The sequence below is a fragment of the Arachis hypogaea genome, chromosome 20 (assembly GCF_003086295.3).
Source record: "Arachis hypogaea cultivar Tifrunner chromosome 20, arahy.Tifrunner.gnm2.J5K5, whole genome shotgun sequence".
Taxonomy (NCBI): domain Eukaryota; kingdom Viridiplantae; phylum Streptophyta; class Magnoliopsida; order Fabales; family Fabaceae; genus Arachis; species Arachis hypogaea.
In genome coordinates this window covers 52,946,910-52,968,288 of record NC_092055.1, presented here as the reverse complement: position 1 = coordinate 52,968,288, position 21,379 = coordinate 52,946,910, and the positions used below count along the sequence as shown (strand labels likewise).

The 21,379-nt window shown below is 39.3% G+C and overlaps 1 non-coding gene across 1 annotated transcript; it reads right to left on the bottom strand.

Annotated features, from left to right (window-relative positions):
• Nucleotides 1–16,903: 16,903 nt before the first annotated feature.
• On the bottom strand, nucleotides 16,904–17,007 carry LOC112788439 (small nucleolar RNA R71). Its single transcript, XR_003195802.1, has one exon. It is a non-coding gene; the product is annotated as a small nucleolar RNA R71 (small nucleolar RNA).
• Nucleotides 17,008–21,379: the final 4,372 nt, after the last annotated feature.

Below are 21,379 nucleotides of genomic sequence, written 5' to 3'. Positions count from 1 at the left end.
CTTCTGCTGGAAGCCCAAGCCCTACCACGCGAACGCGTGCCCCACGCGTCCGCGTCATTTTTAAAAGAAAGGCCACTCACGCGATCGCGTTGACCACGCGATCGCGTCACGCAGAAATTTGGCAAAAAGAGTTTCGAACAGAGAGTTGCGCGACAACAAGGCTGCACTCGCGCCAATCGCACAAAACAGGCCACGCGTCCGCGTCACCTGACCTTATCACGCACCACGCGACCGTGTCACTCATGCGTCTGCGTCACAAGCGGCGCACAGAATATCTAGATCAGCCAATTTTCTTATCTTTTCTTCCCTAATCCTTATTTTTCTTCTCTTTTCTTATTTCTTTCTTCTTCCTTTCTTATTTTCTTTCACTTCCATCCTATTTTATTTCATTTATTTGCATACTTTCATTCATTGTATTATTTTCATTGGTGTTAGAATTTTATTTGAGTCATTATTCTTCATTATATGCTTGTGGATTACTGCAAATTGTTTGACAATTATTATTATCTTCTTTAAAGGATTGCTTGCATGTTCACTGTAATACTTTCTATACCTTCCTCACCATGCATGCTATGTGTTTGTGAAAAAGCCCATATGGCATTATGCACTTCTCTATGTTATTCTACTATTCAATACTTGCTTTTCATAAACTCCCTTTACTATTGTATTAATTGAAATTAATTGTCAATACAAACATGATGGTTTGTTACGAGTAATGCTTGATCTATGCTACTCATGCCCTTTGCCGGCATGCCAATAAACATCTTGCATTTACTTGTCCTTATATGCACTAGCTATTTTCCATTGATGGCTTTTCACATGTACTCGCGAGCATGTGATAATGTCAGTTATATCTTAATGTGCATCCATCACCACCTTTTCCGTTGTCTTCCTTGCTATATATATCTCTTTGAATTTAATTTACTTTCTCTTCCCTTTTTCAGGATGGCCACCAAGAAAGGAAAAGATAAAGCCATTCCCAAATCAACAGCAAGGAAAGGAACAAAAAGAGCCCCAGCTGAGGAACCACAACCCCCATCCACTTGCACATCTTAGCATGCACCGAGGACGGTGCAATCTTTAAGTGTGGGGAGGTCGATACCGATCTCCATGGGTTAGTACTTTCCTGTCTCAAACACCAATATTTTATTTTCTTTGTTAATTGTTGCATTTGCATATTTAATTGCATGTTTATTTGATTTTTGCATTTAGTTACTGCTTGGTTAAAATAATAAGTTTCTTCTTAAGATCCTATTTTTTGAAAATTTTCACTAATTTAAAACCAAAATTTTTGTGTGAAACTTGTTTGAAGTTGTATTTGGAACATGGTTTTTGAGCCAAAAAACACACAACCTGTGAGACAATTAAACATGGTTATTTACATGGTTACATTATTTAACCATAAATATTTTATTCCTGTGTGTTTCCTTCTCTATGATTGTAATCTGTATTTTGTTCCAGTCTATATATCCTTTGTTTAGTATATTTACATGCTTGCGTATGATTGAGGCCATATTTGATTATCAACTCATATACCCCATATTTTACATCACCTTTGTTAGCCCCTTAAGCTTTTAATCCCCTTCTGTTTTATAACCACATCACTAGCCTTAAGCGGAAAACAAATTAATTATCCTAATTGAATCTTTGGTTAGCTTAAGATAGAGATTGTGTAGAAAATAAGTGTGGGAAAATTTTGGGAACATGGGTTGATAAGAGAATGTAACATGTTTCTAATTTATTTGAATATTAGGAATTTGGGAACCTACTCATGAAAAACCAAAATAGAAAAATAATAGAAAAATCCATGTGCATTGATAAGTTATGTTTATTTCTCTACGAAAAAAAAAGAGAGAAAAAGAAAAAAAATATATATAATATAAATAAATAAATAAGGGGACAAAATTACCCCAAATATTAAGTTTAATAAAAGATCAATGCACATGTGATAAAAATTAAAGAAAATTTGGTACATGAGTATTGGAATTATACAAAAGTGGGAATTATGGGTAGCTAGGCATGAATTTAAAAGTATATAGAGTATATGTATATTAGGTGAGAGCTTAGGTTAATTAAAGATTCAATTTATAAAGCTCACTTAGCCATATATATACCTTTACCCTTACCTTAGCCCCATTACAACCTTGAAAAAGACCTCATGACGTTTGCATTGGTATATTAAATATTGTTGATTGGTTAGATGAAGAACAAGGTTTAGAAAGCATGACTAGAGAAGAGTAGAGTGAATAACCCTATACACTTGAGAGATTAGAGTGATACACACTACCAGTGAGGGTTCAATGCTTGATTCTATGTTCCCTGCTTTCATGAGCTGTCTTCTTACAAGTTTACTTGCTTTTTATTGTATGATTTGAATTAGTGAAATCTGGTTTATGTTTGTCTTAAAGAGCTTATTTACTTTTAACCAAGTAGGTAGAAACATTTTTTGCATGTAGTTGCATTCATATAGATAGGTTGCATTTCATGCATTCTATCATTCCTCTTCATTTCTTTATAGTTTCTCTTGAGCTTAGCATGAGGACATGCTAGTGTTTAAGTGTGGGGAGGTTGATAAACTACTATTTTATGGTTTATCTTGTGCTCAATTGAGTGGTTTTTATCTACTCTTTACCCACTTATTCATACTATTTGCATGGTTTTACATTTGCATTCCTAATTATGTGCTTTGATTGAAAACATGTTTCTTTGGACTTATATTTGCTAATATTAATCCTCTCTTATTACCATTAGATGCCTTGATATGTGTGTTAAGTGATTTCAGAGATTACAGGGCAGGAATGGCTTGGAGAATGGAAAGGAAGCATGCAAAAGTGGAAGGAATACAATAAGTTGGAGAAATTGCTAAGCTGTCCAGCCTGACCTCTTTGCACTCAAACGGCTATAACTTTAGCTACAGAGGTCCAAACGACGCGGTTCTAGTTGCGTTGGAAAGCTAACGTCTAGTGCTTCAATTTGATATATAATATTATATTGTTTCCATGACGCTAGGCAACGCGACCGCGTGATCCATGTGGCTGCGTCGCAGTGACGAAAAACCAGCGTGGCAAAATTTGAACCCAGCGAATTCTGGACTGTTTTTGACCCAGTTTGCGGCCCAGAAAACACAGATTAGAGGCTTTCACATTCACAATTTTAGGAGTAGATGTAGTTTTTAGAGAGAGAGGTTCTCTCCTCTCTCTTAGGATTAGGATTTAGGATTTCTCTTAGTTTTAGGAGTGACTCTCAATCCCATGTTCTTTATTTTTATTTATTTTTCCAATTTAATTTATGAACTTTTTCATGTTATGATTTGAATATTTTATTTAATATAATTTGAGGTATTTCAGACTTATGATTGCTCTCTTTAATTTATTAATGCTCTGTGTTTATCCAAATTATTTTCATTCAAGTAGATTTTCTTCCTTTTGGCTTTGGTTAGGTAATTGGTAACACTTGAGTTGTCAAACTCAGGAGTGGTTGAAATTGGCAGATTTTGCTTTAGCTAGGATTGCTTTAACACTAGTCTCTCTACAGGAGTTGACTAGGACTTGAGAATCAAGCTAATTAGTCCACTTGACTTAACTAAGTGGGATTAAAATCCAATTCTCATCACATCTGATAAGGATAATAAGGACAGGATTTCCGGTTCTCATACCTTGCCAAGAGTTTATTTTACAGTTACTTATTTATTTTAATTGCTCGAAAATATACCTGTGCGCATTGCCCAAACATCCAAAACCCCCAATTTACAATCTTCATAACCAATAATAAGAACATACTTCCCTGCAATTTCTTGAGAAGACGACCCGAGGTTTGAATACTCGGTTATCAATTTCAAAGGGGTTTGTTACTTGTGACAACCAAACGTTTGTACGAAGGGATTTTTGTCGGTTTAGAGACTAAATCTACAACGCGACTATTTTTATGACATTTTTTACTGGCAAAAATCCTAACGTCAGTTTCCTCACTGGCGTTCAACACCAGAAAGCCTGGGTGTTTGGGTGTTGAACGCCTAGCCAGTGCTCTCTGTATGGTGTTCAACACCAGCTCTGCTGTTAGGATGGGCGTTGAATGCCCAATGATGGGTTCCTCACTAGCATTCAGCTCCAGGCTTGCTAACAGATTGGGCGTTGAATGCCCAGTGAAGCCTTCTTCACTGGCATTCAACGCCTTCCCATTCTCCTCTAATTCGGCCTCTACCTCCATGGTTATGTCCTTGCACTCTTCTCTAGGATTAACCTCAGTATTACTATTACTGGGAAGAGTTTCAGGAGGAATCTCAGGGATCCTCTTGTTCAGTTGACCAACTTGTACCTCTAAGTTTCTAATGAATGACCTTGTTTCGTTAATGAAACTATGAGTGGTCTTAGAGAGGCTGAAATCAAGAGTAACTAAGTTAGAGAGGCTCTGCTTACAGGTTTCCATATTCCCTTGAGAAGATTGGAATGGTGGTCTGTTATTGAACCCATTCTGGTTCCTACAACCTTGATTGTTATTGAAGCCTTGCTGAGGTTTCTGTTGATCTTTCCATGAAAGATTAGGATGGTTCCTCCATGAAGGGTTGTAGGTGTTTCCATAGGGTTCTCCCATGTAATTCACCTCCTCCATGGTGGGTTGATCAGAATCATAATCTTCTATGTCAGGAGAAGCTTCTTGAGCACTGCAGTTGTAGTTTGCATTCAAAGTATCAACTTCATGAACTCCTTTCTTCTGAGAGGTCCCATGGTTTAAAGGATTCCTTTCAGAAGTGTACATGAACTAGTTATTTGCAACCATTTCAATGAGTTCTCTTGCTTCTGCAGGTGTTTTCTTCAAGTGGAGTGATCTACCTGTAGAGTTGTCCAAAGAGATTTTGGACATCTCAGACAAACCATCATAGAACACGCCTATGATTGACCATTCTGAGAGCATGTCAGGAGGACATCTCCTGATCAATTGCTTGTATCTTTCCCAAGCTTCATAGAGGGATTCTCCTTCTCTTTTTCTGAAGGTTTGAACTTCCACTCTAATCTTGCTCATCCTTTGAGGGGGAAGAATTTAGCCAGAAAAGCATTAACCAGCTTTTCCCAAGAGTCAAGACTCTATCTAGGTTGGGCATTCAACCATATCTTAGCTTTGTCGCTTGCAGCAAAGGGAAAGAGCATAAGCTTATAGACTTCAGGATCTACTCCATTAGTCTCTACAGTATCACAGATATGTAAGAATTTAGCTAAGAACTGATGTCGATCTTCCAATGGAAGCGATGAATGGTTTTTTGTGTGTTTAGAATTTCACAAATGAAATCTCATTTCAAGTATAGTCTCTAAACAACAAAGAGTCCTTTCATAAAAAAATTTTGTTTGTCACAAGTATAACCCCTAATTATTCTAATAACCAAAGTATTTAAACCTCGGGTCGTCTCTCAAAGGAATTGCAGGGTAGTGTTCTTGTTATTGCCTATGGACATGTATATTTTGGGGTTTTGGATAAGAAACAAGAGAAGTAAATGGCAATGGATATCAAATGACAAAAAGGTCTTGGCAAGGTTTGGTGGTCAAGGGTCTCTATCCTTATTACTGACCATAATATGATAATTGCAAGGATCAATCCCACTAAGTCATCCTCTAACAAGTAGAAGAAAGTCAAATGAGCTATATCAATCCAAGTCCATAAGTCCTAGCTATTCACTAATTGAATCAATGAGAGCTAGAGTCAATGGCTACCAACTATCAATCACTTGGACATTAGTAACTCAAGAATTCCTAAGTTACCTTCCCAAGCCAAGAACACAAAATTCTACTCTAACACCCTCTCAAGCATTTTGACAAACACTTGGAAGGTATAAAAGGGAAGCATAGTAAATTGACAATAAGAATGAAATCTAACATCAATTATTGCACAGAATTAACAACAACAATCAAAAAGAACATTATTAACTTGAATTACCTCAAATTGAATTGAAAGGAAATAAAAGAAACAAGAGTAGATCAACAACAAAGTATAAAAACAAAGTAGAGGAAATTACAACAAAAGAATAGAAGAACAAGATGTAACAACAAAGATTGAAAAGTAGAAGTAGATGAAAGCATGAATTAAAACCTAGATCTAAGCTTCTCTCTCTAAAACTAACCAAAAGCATTCGCTAGTTTGTTTAGATTGGGCCCAACAGCTTCAATCCTTGGTCCTTTTAAGTGTTTTGGTGCCAAAGTTGGTTTAGATTGGGTCCAACAGCTTCTCAGAATTCGCTGGGCACGTTTTCACTTTAAAATCACGTGCGGACACCAATGTGTACGCGTACAGCACGCGTGCGCATCCCTTGAAGTTCTGCGATCCACGTGTGCGCGTACATTGCGCGTGCACGTCTATGAGCTCATCCAATTCTTTAGCTTTTCCATGTGTTCTCCACTTTGCATGCTTTCCTCTTCACTCCTTTGATTCATTCCTAGCCTTTTCAACCTAAAATCACTTAACAAACCAATCAAGGCATCTAGTGGAATCAAAGGTGAATCAAAATTAGCTAATTCAAGGTTTAAGAAGCATGTTTTTACACCTAAGCACAAATTAAGGGAGAATCACAAAACCATGCTATTTCATTGAATAAATGTAAGGAAATGTTGATAAAATACTCTAAATTCGCACAAGATAAACCCTAAAAAGCGGGTTTATCAACCTCCCCACACTTAAACCTTAGCATGTTCTCATGCTAAACCAAGAATGAAGTAAGGGATATGACATTTATTCAATGGAACTAAGCTACATGCAACTTATCTAAATACAACTACCTATTATGAATCCAAGCACATGGTCAAAACAAATCAACTTCCAAGAGATATATGCAAGCACAAGGGCTAAAAGAATAGGAATCAAATCCAACTCATAATTGTATTGAATTAGCAAAAAGATTTACAAACTTGCATGAATAAGAATGATTATGGTGAAATTAAAACATGTGATTGAGCAGTCAAACTCTCACCGGATGTGTATCCGCTCTAGTCACTCAAGTGTTTAGAGGTTGATTCACTCAATTTCCCTCCTAATCATGCTTTCCAAGATTTGTTCTTCATCTAACAATCAACAATTATTCAATGCATGCATACAATTACCATGAGGTCTTTATCAAAGGTTGTAATGGGGCTAGGGTCAAGGTAGGATCATATATGGTTAAGTGGGCTAGAATTTGAACCTTTGATTAACCTAGACTTTCCCACCTAACCTATGATAACCTATACAATTAAGTTCTAACCTAACTACCCATTCTTCACTTTTTTTTTTCACATACTCATGCATTTTCTTTTCATTTCACAACACTTATGCATTGGCTCTTATTGAACTTCACTTTGGGGCATTTTGTCCCCTTTTTATTTCTTTCTTTTCTTCTTTTCTTTCTTTCTTTTTCTATATTTCTTTTCTTTTCTTTTCTTTTCCATACATTTTTCTTTTTTTCTTTTGTTTTCTCATTTTTCTTTCTTTCCAAGAGCATCAATGCACAAGGGTTAACATTTGATTAATACATGAACATGTACCCAATCCCCAAATATTCTAATACAAAGCACCTTTTTATCCCCACCAATGTTCCCAATTCTCCCGAAACTTGAATAATAAGCACTCTCACTAGCCTAAGCCAATCAAAGATCCAAATAAGGGACTTTTATTGTTTTTCGCTTTAGGCTTGTAATGTGCTAAAATAAAGAACAATTGGGTTAAGCATAGGCTCAAAATTGGCTAACAATGGAAGGTAAAAGGTAGGCTAATTGGGTAAGTGAGCTAATGAAACAATGGCCTCAATCATATAAATGCATGAATACAAGGAATAATGGACATATAGAATTAAGTAAATCAAGGATCACAATCATAGAGAGAGAATAATTCACACAAGAAGGAAGATAAGTGGTTATAAGATGTAACCACATCATTAGGCTCAAATCTCACAAGCTTGTGCTCTTAGCTCAAAAACATTCTTCACAAAATATATATGATTCAAGCAAGTTCCACAAAAATTTCCAATCAATTGGGGTGGTTCCCTATAGATAAGTTCTTTGAAAATTTTCATTGTTTTGACTAAGCTTATCCTAATTGCAATGTTGTGATTTAGAAATTTTAAAATTTCTTTAGTTTATCCCTTCTTTTTCCAAATCAAACCAAATTTCTTATGTAAAAAGGGTAAACTAAGCTCTAATAATCCACAATTTTCAAATCACAGCCAAAGACAAAAACAACTACATAAAGCAACTCTAACTAAAAGCATGAAATGTCTACCAACTAAGGTGCAAAATACAACAACTAAAATAAAAGTATCAAAATAACAAATATATACAATAATCCAAAAGGTGTAGTAAAAATAAAGTACAAAGTATTAAAAATAATACAAAATAAGCAATAAATGTCTGAACTCAACACCCAAAATGGCATCTCCACCGACGGCGATGACGGTGACCTCCCCACACTTAGAATGGAGCATCGTCCTCGATGCTACTGCTCGGGCTCATGGTGAGTCAACTGTTGTATCTGGCTGTTGGGGCTGAGGCTGAGGCTCCTCTGGGGGCGGCTGTGCCTCAGGGGTAGCCTGTGTCTATGGTGGTGCCTCTTGCTAAGCCTGCTCTGCCTCGTGCTCCTCCTTCTCTGAAGAAGGAGAGTCAGTAATAGGGGACAACTCGACGCCCGGTGCGATAAACATCTGATCCACTCTGTCGAGACGTCGCATGATGCGGCGCTCGCTATGCTCCATGAAGCGGAACTGAAACTGTACTAACAGATAGGTCGGCTGGGGTGCTGTTGGTGGTAGCAGTACTGCTGGTAATGATGGACCTACTGCGGCTGTGGAAGAAGAAGGGCCAGGTGCCGCTGCTGCTCTGGCTCTGGCTCCAGAGCGGCACCGAGATCGGGGTTTCTCATGCACCCATGTCCCCCACGGAATCACTTCCTCCTTTTTGTGGTCGGGGGCTGGTGTCTCATCATCCGCTTCCCACGGGGCGCCGGCCAGCTGAATCATCTCGGTGACCAAAGTGGGAAATAGAAGTATGCCACGGACATGTGCTTGCCACATGTATCTCCTGATCAGTGGAGGAAAGTATACCTCCTTCCCCTCTATAACACATCCGATCAGGACGAGCATGTCCACCGGAATTTCAGTAAAGTGGGTAGTCGGCATGATGTAATGGGCAAAGATCTCCTGCCACGTCCTGGCCTCCCTAGAAAGATGAACAAAATGCATCCCCTTGGGCTTCTTGTTGTCAGCATCCATCACCCAAGGGGCATCCGAGGTGGCAATAACATCCCTCAGAGCATCATAATCAAAAGTCATACAATGGATTGCCATCTCCGCCTGCTCAATGGCATTTGTAGCATCGGTCCTAGACAGACAGTGGAGTCTATCCTCAATAGCCGCCTCCGTAACCAATATCTGACCGCCTCGCAGGTAGACTGAATCAAGGGTGTGTCTGAAGAAGTTAAAGTAAAATTTCTTCACCCATGATGACTTCACCTTGCCTAGCTCCCTATCAATAAAGCCTAGGCCCATCCCCTGAATACGTACCTGAATGGCTCGCCTCACGTCAGTGGAGATTTCCAGTTTCTTCTCTATATTCAGATTCTTCTTTCAGTATGTCGGAAAGCGGAGCTTGTAGTATAGGTTAGCGAACCTATACGCCACTGTAGGCGGCAGCTGCTGGTTAGCTATGTCCTCCTCATTAAGAGGGTTCTTGGCATAGTCATGGTAAGGAGAAAGAGTGGAGGCCTGAGGTTTCTTGCGCTTTCTTGAAGTAACGTTTGATTTTCCTCTATCGGCCTTCATGAAAAACAGAGATACAGGATATAAACAATTAAGCCACGTAGAGGAAAATAAAGCAAGGCATGAAGCATATACAAAAGGCAAGAAGATTGACATGTTCATGAAGTGAGTCAAAAAGAATGAAAACTTGGAATGCAGGCAAACAAAAGCATAATTCAATCAAAAATGCAACCAAGAAATCATACAATGAGAACAGAATGCTTGTGTGTTAAGCACCCATAGTTATCATGCCCAAAAGAATATAAGTGTTAGTGAGAAACTAAAATGAGGGTTAGAATGTTAACAGGGTCAAAAGTTAGAAAACTAAGTCATTTATTAGTGGCATGACAATTATTGGATTTAACCAAGAGAGGTGCAAATAAGTGTATAAAGAACAAGTGTACCCACAATCATGAAGGTGATGCAGTCATTGATGATGAAATATGAGGTTGCACAAAGAGCATATAATAGAAAAGTGGTTCATCAACAATGCCCATGGTCACCAAGCATGATGCATATAAGCGGGAAACAAAGTAAACACGGAAATGCCAATCAAAATAACCAACGAATTGAACTTGATGTGAGTCAAGTAAAAAACAATGTCAAAAAATTTCAATTCCAATTCCAAGTAGCAAGTTTTAAAAAAAATTCTAGAAATTTGGGTAGCATTCCGACAGTAAATCGAGTATTCCTGATGCACGGAAACATGTCTCTCAACAAATTTCCCTCGGCAAGTATACCGAATTGTTGTCAAGTAAAAACTCAAAATAGAGTGAGGTCAAATCCCACAGGGATTGATTGGTCAATCAACTTTAATTAGAGGAATGTTCTAGTTGAGCTAAGCAGAATTTGATGTGAGAGTTGCAGGAAATTAAATGGCGGAAAGTAAATAGCAAAAAATGTAAATGCTGCGAATAAAGAGCTGAATATAAATGACAGAAAGTAAATTGCAGAATCTTAAATGGGGAATGGGGAATTTAGTATGAAAGTAAATTGCAGAAGTTAAAGAAAATGGGTAAGATCAGAAATGGGGGATTCATTGGGCTTAGGAGATGTTGCATTCTCTGGATCAAGTTCATTTTCATCTCTTCCTCAATCAATGCATTCATTGATCTCCTTGGCAATCTTAAGTGATTGAACTCCAATTCCTTGGTAGTTCAATCTCTCAAATCTTGATCAATAGCCAATTCCTTGGTCCAATTGCTCATGAGAAGAGATGAAGTATGGTCACTGATTATACTACATGTATTTCCAAATCAAAGTGTTGGTAGGATTATATGTCACTATATCCATCCAGACTCCAATTAGGTCTAACATGAGAAAGAATTTCTAGCATGATCTCTTCATTCCTCTTCCAAGGTTCTGAAGAGATCGAAGTATGAATAGCTTCTTTTCCAAGACAACTACCCAATTGGATGAAGATTGAAAGCTTTCTAGTAAAATCAAGAGAAAAGAAAGAAGAAGAATAATGAAAACTATTATTGATCCATCAAATTACAACAGAGCTCCCTAACCCAATGAAAGGGGTTTAGTTGTTCATGGCTCTGGGAATGGAAAACAAAGATGGAGAATGCATTCTGAAAAGTAAAACTAGAAGTTGCAGAGAAAGTAAAATTATACAAAGAGTAGTCCTCTCAGTCCAAAAGCTCTTTTCTAGTTCAAAACTACTCCTATTTATACTACTCTTCTGATCTTCTAGTTGGCTCTTCAAGTCTTGGATATGGGCCTTTGCATCTTGAGTTGAAGCAGTTATCATCTTTAGTGGGCTCAGCTTCACTTGCAGAGAAAGTGTGCAGTAGGTATGGACTTTATCTTAGGGTGTTAGTGGTGTTAACGTTAAGTTAAAATGTAGGGTCGAGAACGTTAGTGACAATCACCTTTTTCACTAACGTTCCTAACCCAAAATGGTCCACGTTAACTTCAACGTTAGTGGCACTAACGTGATCACTAACGTTGCCTCTTGGCCCTTCGCAAACGTTACTGGGATTTACCTTTCCCAATAACGTTGAGAGTACCCCTTTCTCCTTACGACAGAGTTCACGTTAGTATAGTTAACGTGACCATTAACGTAGGCTTGCCAAATCTTCGAGAGCGTTAGTGACACCTACCTTTTTCACTAATGCTCCCAAATGCCCCTTTCCCACGTTAGTACCTCACGTTAATTACATTAACGTGACCACTAACGTGGTGTTGATTGCCATCTCCAACGTTAGTGACAAAGGTGAGTGTCACTAATGTTGGCTCATCCTTGCTCCTTCCATGTTAGAGTTCACGTTAACTAAGTTAACGTGGCTCTTAACGTAGCCAATATGGACTTAGTCCAACGTTAGTGACAAAGGTGAGTGTCACTAACGTTGGCATTGTCTTCCTCTTCCACGTTAGAGTTCACGTTAACTGAGTTAACGTGACTTTTAATGTGGCCAATTGCCCTTTTGGAGCGTTAGTGGCACTCAATTTTACCACTAACGCTTGGAGCTTCCTCTTCCTCCAAGTTAACTACCACGTTAATGTAGTTAACGTGGTAATTAACGTGGGCTATGATGGCTTCGAAGACGTTATTGGCGATCACTTTTCTCATTAACGTTGCAAGCTAGCTCCCATTCCACGTTAGTGGTCACGTTAGTTAGACTAACGTGGCTACTAACGTGGCTTCCTTTGTCCTGAAATCAAGCAAATAAAGTGCATCAAAGCTCTAATCCAAGTTATGAGTCATGCGTCATCCAATTTGTCATTAAATTCATGCATAATTCTCATGAAATCATATAAAATTCACAATGTTTGCTTGAATCAAGATGTAAGTGAAATTCTACCCAAAATTTGTTTATTTCCTAAGAAAATGCATGAAACTACCCTAAAATAGTAAAGAAAAGGTCAGTGAAACTGGCCAAAATGCCCTGGCATCACTACACCAAACTTAAAGCTTGCTTGTCCCTAAGCAAGTACTGGAACATGAGAATGATGAATGAAATGACAAGAGGAATGAATCATTATTGTGGAAGTCATGTCCTTGGTTTTATGGGGGTTTCATGCATAGCAACTTAGGTTCCTGGCTTTCAGACCTTTATCATGCCTTGGAATACTTACTTAATTGCACCCTTTGAGACTTTTATTTATTGACCCCTTTGTCTTTTCAAGGTTTATTGCATCCTTAGGCTAAGTGTTCTGTGAGGGGGCGACTTTTTAAAATAAGCTTTCAGCCAACACTCCCGAACCAGTTGGTTCAAGGTGCTAGGTGTTGAAACACCCCTAAGGACTTACTCCCTCAAGTCTCTCTCCCCCATACATGCACACCACAGGCACATGGTTTGTTATTTTCTTTCTTTGAGGCCTTGGTGTCCAGCACCTCTTTGGGTTACTAAATGTTTTGTAGCAAGGTTGCTCTTGATAGTGGATTTTCAGTTGATAATCCCGGGTTAGTTAACCCAAGTTACCAAGTGATGAAGCACTCCTAAGAACTTATTCATCCAAGCAGATCCTTGGTACAAGAGCACCACAGACACATCCCTCAAGATTCAAGCCCTTGGTGTCTAGCCTTATTTCTTATTACTTTTCTTTCTTTTTCAACTCTTATTGTTCTTTTCCTTTTTCTTATTAGGATCTTGTTATTTAGCTGGTCTCATGGGGTGTGTTTCAAGCATATGACTTCAGGACAGATAGTTGCCTTCCTACCTTGTTGGTGAACCAACTTAGCTAATCTACCACACCACAAACTTAGGAACTTACTCCACAATATGAACCTCACTCTGGTCTTTCATAGCATACATTCTCTTTTTATTTGATTCAAAAGGGCAAGCATACAAGTAAGCAAGGTGAAGATGCAGTAGTGACATTGGACTAGCAAGCATAGACCTAAGCAATGACAACCTAAAGGGAGAATTTAAAATCCTAAACTACCATGGAAACATGTTCTATTTCATACATGATTTTCCTTATTTAAAGCTTTGAAAAAGATGGAACAAAGAGTGATGGCAGGGCATCTTGGCCAGTTTCACTGACCTTTTCTTTACTGTTTTTAGGTTAGTTTCATGCATTTCTTTAGGAAATAAGCTATTTTTGGGTAGATATTCACTTATGCCTTGATTCAAGCATACATTGTGCATTTTACATAATTTCATGAGAATTTTGCATAAGTTTAGTGACAAATATTATGTTGCATTACTCATGACTTGGACTAGAGCTCTGATGCACTTTATTGCTTGATTTCAGGACAAAAAGGAAGCAAGAAAAGGGGAGGTAACTTGCAAGATTGATGAGAAAAGTGATTTTCAATAACACTCTCAAAAAGCCATCAATGTCCACGTTAGAGAGTCACGTTAACTAAGTTAACGTGAACTCTAACGTGGAGAAGAGAAGTTGAGCCAACGTTAGTGACACTTAACATTGTCACTAACGTTGGCAATTACTCATAAGTGGCCACGTTAGAAGCCACGTTAACCTAGTTAACGTGGCCTCTAACGTTAAAGGCGGAAGAGAAGCCAATGTTAGTGACACTCTACATTGTCACTAACATTGGCCTATGGTGCAAAGTACCACGTTAACTCCCACGTTAACTTGGTTAACGTGGGAACTAATGTAAGGGATAAAGAGTTGTCGACAACGTTAGTGACACTCAACATTGTCACTAACGTTGAAGCAACCACACAACCTCCAAGAGTCACATTAACTTCCACGTTAACTTGGTTAACGTGGAAGCTAACGATGAGGAATGAAGGATGAGCCAACGTTAGTGACACTCAACATTGTCACTAACGTTGGGATGGCTAAAGATGGCCACGTTGGAAGCCACGTTAACTAGGTTAACATGGACTCTAACGTGAGACCTAGGGGCACATTGGAACATTAGTGACAATGTTGAATGTCACTAACGTTCTCGAAGGATGGCAAGGGCCACGTTAGAAGCCACGTTAACCTAGTTAACGTGGGCTTTAACGTAAAGCAAGAAGGGGCACATTGGAACGTTAGTGACAATGTTGAGTGTCACTAACGTTCTCGAAGGTTAACAAGGCAACGTTAAAAGCCACGTTAACCTAGTTAACGTGGGTTTTAACGTGAGGCAAAGGGGTGCATTGGAACGTTAGTGACAATGTTAAATGTCACTAACGTTCTCGAACTTATATTCTCACTAAATATTAACACCCCTAACGTCCTGAACTAAAGTCTCCGCCCACTTCGCACTTTCTCTCTGAAAGTAAAGCCAAGCCCAAATAAAGAAAGAAACTGCTTCAAACTCAAGATCCAAAGGCCCAAGACTTGAAGAATCACACTAGAAGCTGAGAAGAGTAGTATATATAGGAGTAGCTTTGAATTGAGAAAGAGTTCTGGAGGCTGGGAAAAAGAGAACTACTCTCTGTATTTTACTTTCTTTGCAATTTCTAGTTTTATGATGTATTCTCCATCTTTGTTTTCATTTTCAAGAGCTATGAACAACTAAACCCCTTTCATTGGGTTAGGGAGCTCTGTTGTAATTTGATGGATCAATACTAATTTTCATTATTCTTCTTCTATCTTTCCTCTTGATTTTACTTGAAAGCTTTCGATCTTCATCCAATTGAGTAGTTATCCTGGAAGAGAAGCTACTCAAACTTGGATCTCTTTTGAACCTTGAAAGAGGAATGAAGAGATCAAGCTAGAAATGCTTTCTCATGCTGGACCAAATTGGGTTTGGATGGGTATGTGACTATAACCCTCTCAATACTTGATTTGGGAAATGCATGTGGTATAATTAGTGACCATACTTTATCTCTTCTCATGAGCAATTGACCAAGGAATTGGCTATTGATCAAGATTTGAGAGATTGAATTGCAAGAAATTGTAATTCAATCACTTAAGATTGCCAAGGAGATCGATGAGTGCATTGATTGAGGAAGAGATGAAAATGAACTTGATCCGGAGAATTGCTACATCTCCTAAGCCCAATGAACTCCCCATCTCTAATCTTACCCATTCTCTTTAATTTCTGCCATTTACTTTTATGAGCAAATCCCCCATTCCCATTTATAATTCTGCAATTTATTTTCAGTCATTTACTTCCAGTCCTTTAATTCTAGCATTTACTTTTCTGTTATTTACATTCCCGCCATTTTATTTTCTGCAACTCTCAACCCAAATTCTGGATTCGCTCAACTAGAACATTCTTCTAATTAAAGTTGCTTGATCAATCAATCCCTGTGGGATTCGACCTCACTCTATTGTGAGTTTTTACTTGACGACAAATTCGGTACACTTGCTGAAGGGAGAATTGTTGAGAGACAAGTTTTCCATGTATCAAGTTTATGGCGCCGTTGCCGGGGATTGATTGTGCATCAACAATGATTAAATTGAAAGATCACTAGATTGAGCATTTTTATTTTTTGAATTTCATTTTCTATTTGAGTGATTTACTTTTTGTTTTAGTTAAACTTCTTCCCTTCCCCCTCTACTCTTTTGTTTTTCTTTGTTTTTTTCAATTCTATTTGCTAACTCACTAACTGTTTGATATATTGCATCACCCACAACTAACAGTAATTCTGACACAAATACTGTCTGCACCTATTTTCTTTGCTTGTACTTGTTGGTTGTATGACAGGGAGAAGAAGCGGGGCTTCAACTTCCTTTGATTCTGAACCTGAGAGAACCTTCCTTAGACTAAGGAGGGAGGCAAAAGAAAAACGTGTAGTTGGTGCTGAAGAAGAGGAGGAACACTTTGAGGAATACTTTGAACCAAACATGGAAGAAAACATGGAAAATCATCATGAAGAAGAGACTCACAACCATGGCAGAGGAGGTGGAGCAAATCATACTGGGGAGGATAGAAGAGTTTTGGGCTCTTACATCAATCCAAACCCAGGCAATTGTGGAAGTAGCATCCAAAAGCCAACAATCCATGCCAACAACTTTGAACTTAAACCACAGCTCATCACCCTTGTTCAGAACAACTGATCGTTTGGAGGAACTGTTCAAGAAGACCCCAATCAACATTTGACCACCTTCCTGAGAATATGTGACACAGTGAAATCTAATGGTGTTCATCCTGACGCCTATATACTGCTCTTATTTCCTTTCTCACTCAAGGACAAGGCAGCCAAGTGGCTGAAATCCTTCCCAAGGGAGAGCTTGACAACTTGGAAGGATGTGGTGAACAAATTCTTAGCAAGATTCTACCCTCCTCAACGAATCAATAGGCTGAGAGCTGAGGTTCAAACTTTCAGGCAACAAGATGGTGAGACTCTGTATGAAGCATGGGAGAGGTTCAAGGACTTAACAAGGAGATGTCCACCTGACATGTTCAACGAATGGGTGCAGCTGCACATTTTCTATGAAGGGCTCTCTTATGAATCAAAGAAGGTCGGAGACCATTCATCTGGAGGATCTTTGAACAAAAAAAGAGACCATTGAGGAAGCCATAGATGTTATTGAAACAGTAGCAGAAAATGACTACTTCTATGCTTCCGAAAGAGGGAACACAAGAGGAGTGATGGAGCTAAACAATGTAGATGCTCTGTTGGCCCAAAACAAGCTCATTACCCAGCAGCTAGCTGACCTCACCAAGAAGATGGAGAGGAACCAAGTAGCAGCAATCTCATCTTCATCAACAATCCAAGAAGGAGTGAATGAAGAAGCAGAGGGGAGTCAGGAGCAAGCCAACTACATTGGGAATTCACCAAGGAAAAACTATGATCCATACTCCAAGACTTACAACCCTGGATGGAGAAACCACCCAAACTTTGGGTGGGAAAGTGAGCAAGATCAAAACCAAGACCAGAGACATTACAACTCCAACAACAATGCAGCTCACCAGCAATTCACCCAGAGGACATCTCAACACCCCCACAACAACACTTCTCTACACACTTATCAAAACCAAAACAGCACATCTGCTCCGAACCACTCATCAATTGATGACAAGCTCTCTAAGATTGAAGCCTTACTTGAAGAAATATGCCAAGAGATTCAAGAAAATAAGGTGTTCAAACAGGAGGTGCAAGCCAATATTAAGAACCAGGGAGAGACCATTAGGAAGTTGGAATTCCAGGTGGGATATTTAGCTGAGAAGATTCCCAAACCTACAGATAGCTTCCCAAGTGACACGGAGAAAAACCCCAAAGGAGAAGCAAAGAAAGTAAGATGGGAAGATTGCAAAATGGTCACTACAAGTGATTAAGAGGCTGAAGACAAGCAAGGCAAACTTCTCGAACAACCTGAAGACAACTCAATAGAGGAGAAGGATAGAGATCACAAAGAACCAAAAATGTCACAACAAGAGTTGCTGAAGCTCTATGCACCCTTTCCTTAACTGCTCAGTGGTGCTGTGGGAAAGAGAATATACTCAAGGTTCCTAGACTTGTTTGCATCTCTTCATGTGAACATACCATTCATCAAGGCAATTCAACAAATGCCTGCATTCATCAAGTATATGAAGGAACTTCTTCCCAGGAAAAGCTTACTCAAGGGAGGGCAGACTATAGTGATGAACAAGGAATGTAGTGCCCTTATTCAACCTGAGTTGCCTACAAAAAGAAGAGACCCAGGAAGTTTTCATATCCCTTGTCCCATAGGTGAAAATATGTTTGACAGAGCACTATGTGATTTGGGGGCCAGCATCAACTTACTGCCCTTATCCCTGGTGAAGAGGCTGCAGATCAATGAGATAATGCCCACAGATGTCATTGTCAGACTGGCTGACAAAACTCAAAAGCAAGCAATAGGAGTGGTGGAAAATGTGTTGCTAAAGGTTGGGAAGTACTTTCTCCCAACAGACTTTGTCATTCTGGACATGGAAGAAAGTCACACTCACCCAAACATATTGGGAAGACCATTCCTAGCTACAGCCAGAGCACTTATCGATGTAGAGAAAGGGGAGCTAATATTGAGAATCCATGATGAACGACTTAGCTTCAATGTCTTCAAACTCTCACAAGAAACAGATCAAGAGGACAAGGAACTAAGCACAAACGATAAGGAGACACTGAAAGAGGAGACAAGCACTGAAGCATAGCCAGTTCATTCTGAAACCCCCTCAATTGATGAACAAAGAAAATAGCAATTGCCACAGCTCAAAGAAAAGTTGGAGGAACCTAAACCTCTAGAGGCATGTGAAGACAACATCACAACTCCTTGGAAAAAAGAGGTTACCAAGGGAAAGGCAACCTCAAAAGAAACAAAGAAGAAGGTACCAAGGAAATGGAGGAACAAGAAGATCCCTACGAAAGACTTCTCTCCAGGGGATAGAGTTGCTCAGCTTACTTCCCAGATATTCCCCCTAATCTCCCTACTATACCATCTCAGTTACCTAAGGTCTTCACTATCAACAGAGTTCTTTCCCTGGAACATGTGGAGATCATAGATCCAACCAATGGATACAAGTCCACAGCAAGAGGGGAGGACTTTAAGCACTACCAACCACCATGATGAAGGAAAAATGTCAAGCTAGTGACGCTAAAGAAGCGCTTCATGGGAGGCAACCCATGTTTTATATGCTTTCAGATGATAATGAATAAGTCAATCTTTATGAGCTTCAATCCAAACTTGACAAACAATTGGTGGAAATCTTCTTATGCAGAATATAGTGAGGAACAAGTTTGGTGTTCAAAGCAAACCAAGATGCATGCTAGTCTTGGGAGCTTTGAACACAAAACCTCCATCACAGTGATCCAAACTAAGTTTGGTGTCACCTCATGGTGCCACCAAAATGCATATAAGGACCCACCAATAGTTAGTTAGTTAGTTGGAATTCATAAATAAACAATCAAATCCTTTCTTTCATTTTATTCTAGCCGTAGAGTTTAAATTTTTTTTATGATATTAATTTCCTTATTTCAAATCTTTATAGGAAAGGAAAAGAAGCATGAAAAGGGAATACATTGAAAAAATTGGGACCCTAGAAGACCGAGCAATCCCCATCATAAAGTGATGATCCTTGTCTTCTAGCCATGCATAACCCCAACCGTCCATCAAGTGACCATTTCATCAATCTACACCCTTCATTCCCTCACAACTTCTCTATATAAACGACCCTTGTCCGTACTACCCTTCATTGTCATCACACACCCTTCACCACTCTTCATTTCTGTACAAGACACCCTCTATCGATTATAAACATTTCTCCCCTCACTCTCTTAACTGCTATAAAACCCTAAACAACCAAAAGTCTCCACAACCTTACCACCTTCACATATTAATCATCATTCATGGCATCTTCAAGTTCTAAGAGAAGGGAGGGAAATGAACCCATGGAAGAACACCCATATGATGAGAAGAGATTTAGAAGCTTGCATCATGCATTGCAATACGGGTGGATGGTTGATAAGGAAATCATCTATGAGCTGGGGTTTCAAGTTAAGAAGACTGAATGCCCCGAAATCACAGAGAAGGTAGAAAGGAGAAGATGGGAGCTCCTCACTGACCCGGTCACTAAGGTGAATGCAAATCTCATAAGAGAATTTTATGCAAATGCAATCAGATTTGATAAGAAAGATGAGTCATATACAAGCTTTGTGAGAGGAACAATGGTGGATTTTGGTCCCATGACTGTAATGAGGGCATTGAAGCTACGGTCCATACCGTTTGAAGAAGAAAGTTATCACTCAAGATTGGACAACAACCCCAATTATGACCAACTTTTACGAGACATTTGTGTACCAGGAGCTGACTGGGAAAGGGGTGCAGGAAATAAACCAAAGTTCATTAAGAGAACAGACCTCACTCCTGAAGCTAAGGGGTGGTTTGAGCTAGTGAGGAGGTCTATTCTCCCAGCTGCAAACAACTCGGAGGTGAATCTCGAGAGAGCAACAATGGTGCATTGTATACTCAAGGGAGGAAAAATCAAAGTTCATGAGATCATAGCTCAAGGCATTAGAAAGATGGCAGAGAAAAGCGACTCAAGAGGAACACTAGGTTACCCCAGCACTATTTACCGAATATGCAAGAAAGCTAGGGTGGTTTTTGAAGATGAGGACCCCGTTTGGATAAAGGAAGGCATTCCAATAACAGTCCGAAGGATGAATGCTGCAGCATCCCCCCTGCCTCAACGGAAGCAAAAAAAGAGGACAGCCCCTCAAGTAGTGGAAGGCCAAGTCTCAGAGGGTCACGCATAACAGACCTTGGACATGCACCAATTGCAGGAGGCCATTGATGGCTTGTCTAGACAATATTTGGAAAGCCAAGGAGCACAGAAAGAGCTTCAACTACAGATGATGGGGCAGCAAGAGGAAACACTTTCAAGATGGATGACATAACAAGGTGAGTGGCAAAGGCAAATGATGGAACAGCAACTAAGCCAAGGACAACAATGGGGAGAAGCATTCAACAGGATGGAACAAAGGCTCAACATCCAAGCACATCAAGGGACACACATACATGAGATGCATCGAAGACAAATAGAACAGGCAGAACTATTGGACGAGCAAAGGGCATTCGCAGAAGGAGTTTACATGAGCAAAACAGGACATCATATAAACACTCAAGCCAGGCTCGGCTACTTAGTGGGACAGCTGCCGGTATTGCATCCAGGAATAGCCAAGTATGACGAAATGAAGGATGAATTAGCACGAAAGGAAAGACAAAAGGTGGAAGAGAGTCATGAGTCACAGAGGAAGGCACTTGAGGATTGGAAGCAAGCAAGATTGGCACGGATGCGAGGAAATGCAAGAGGAAACA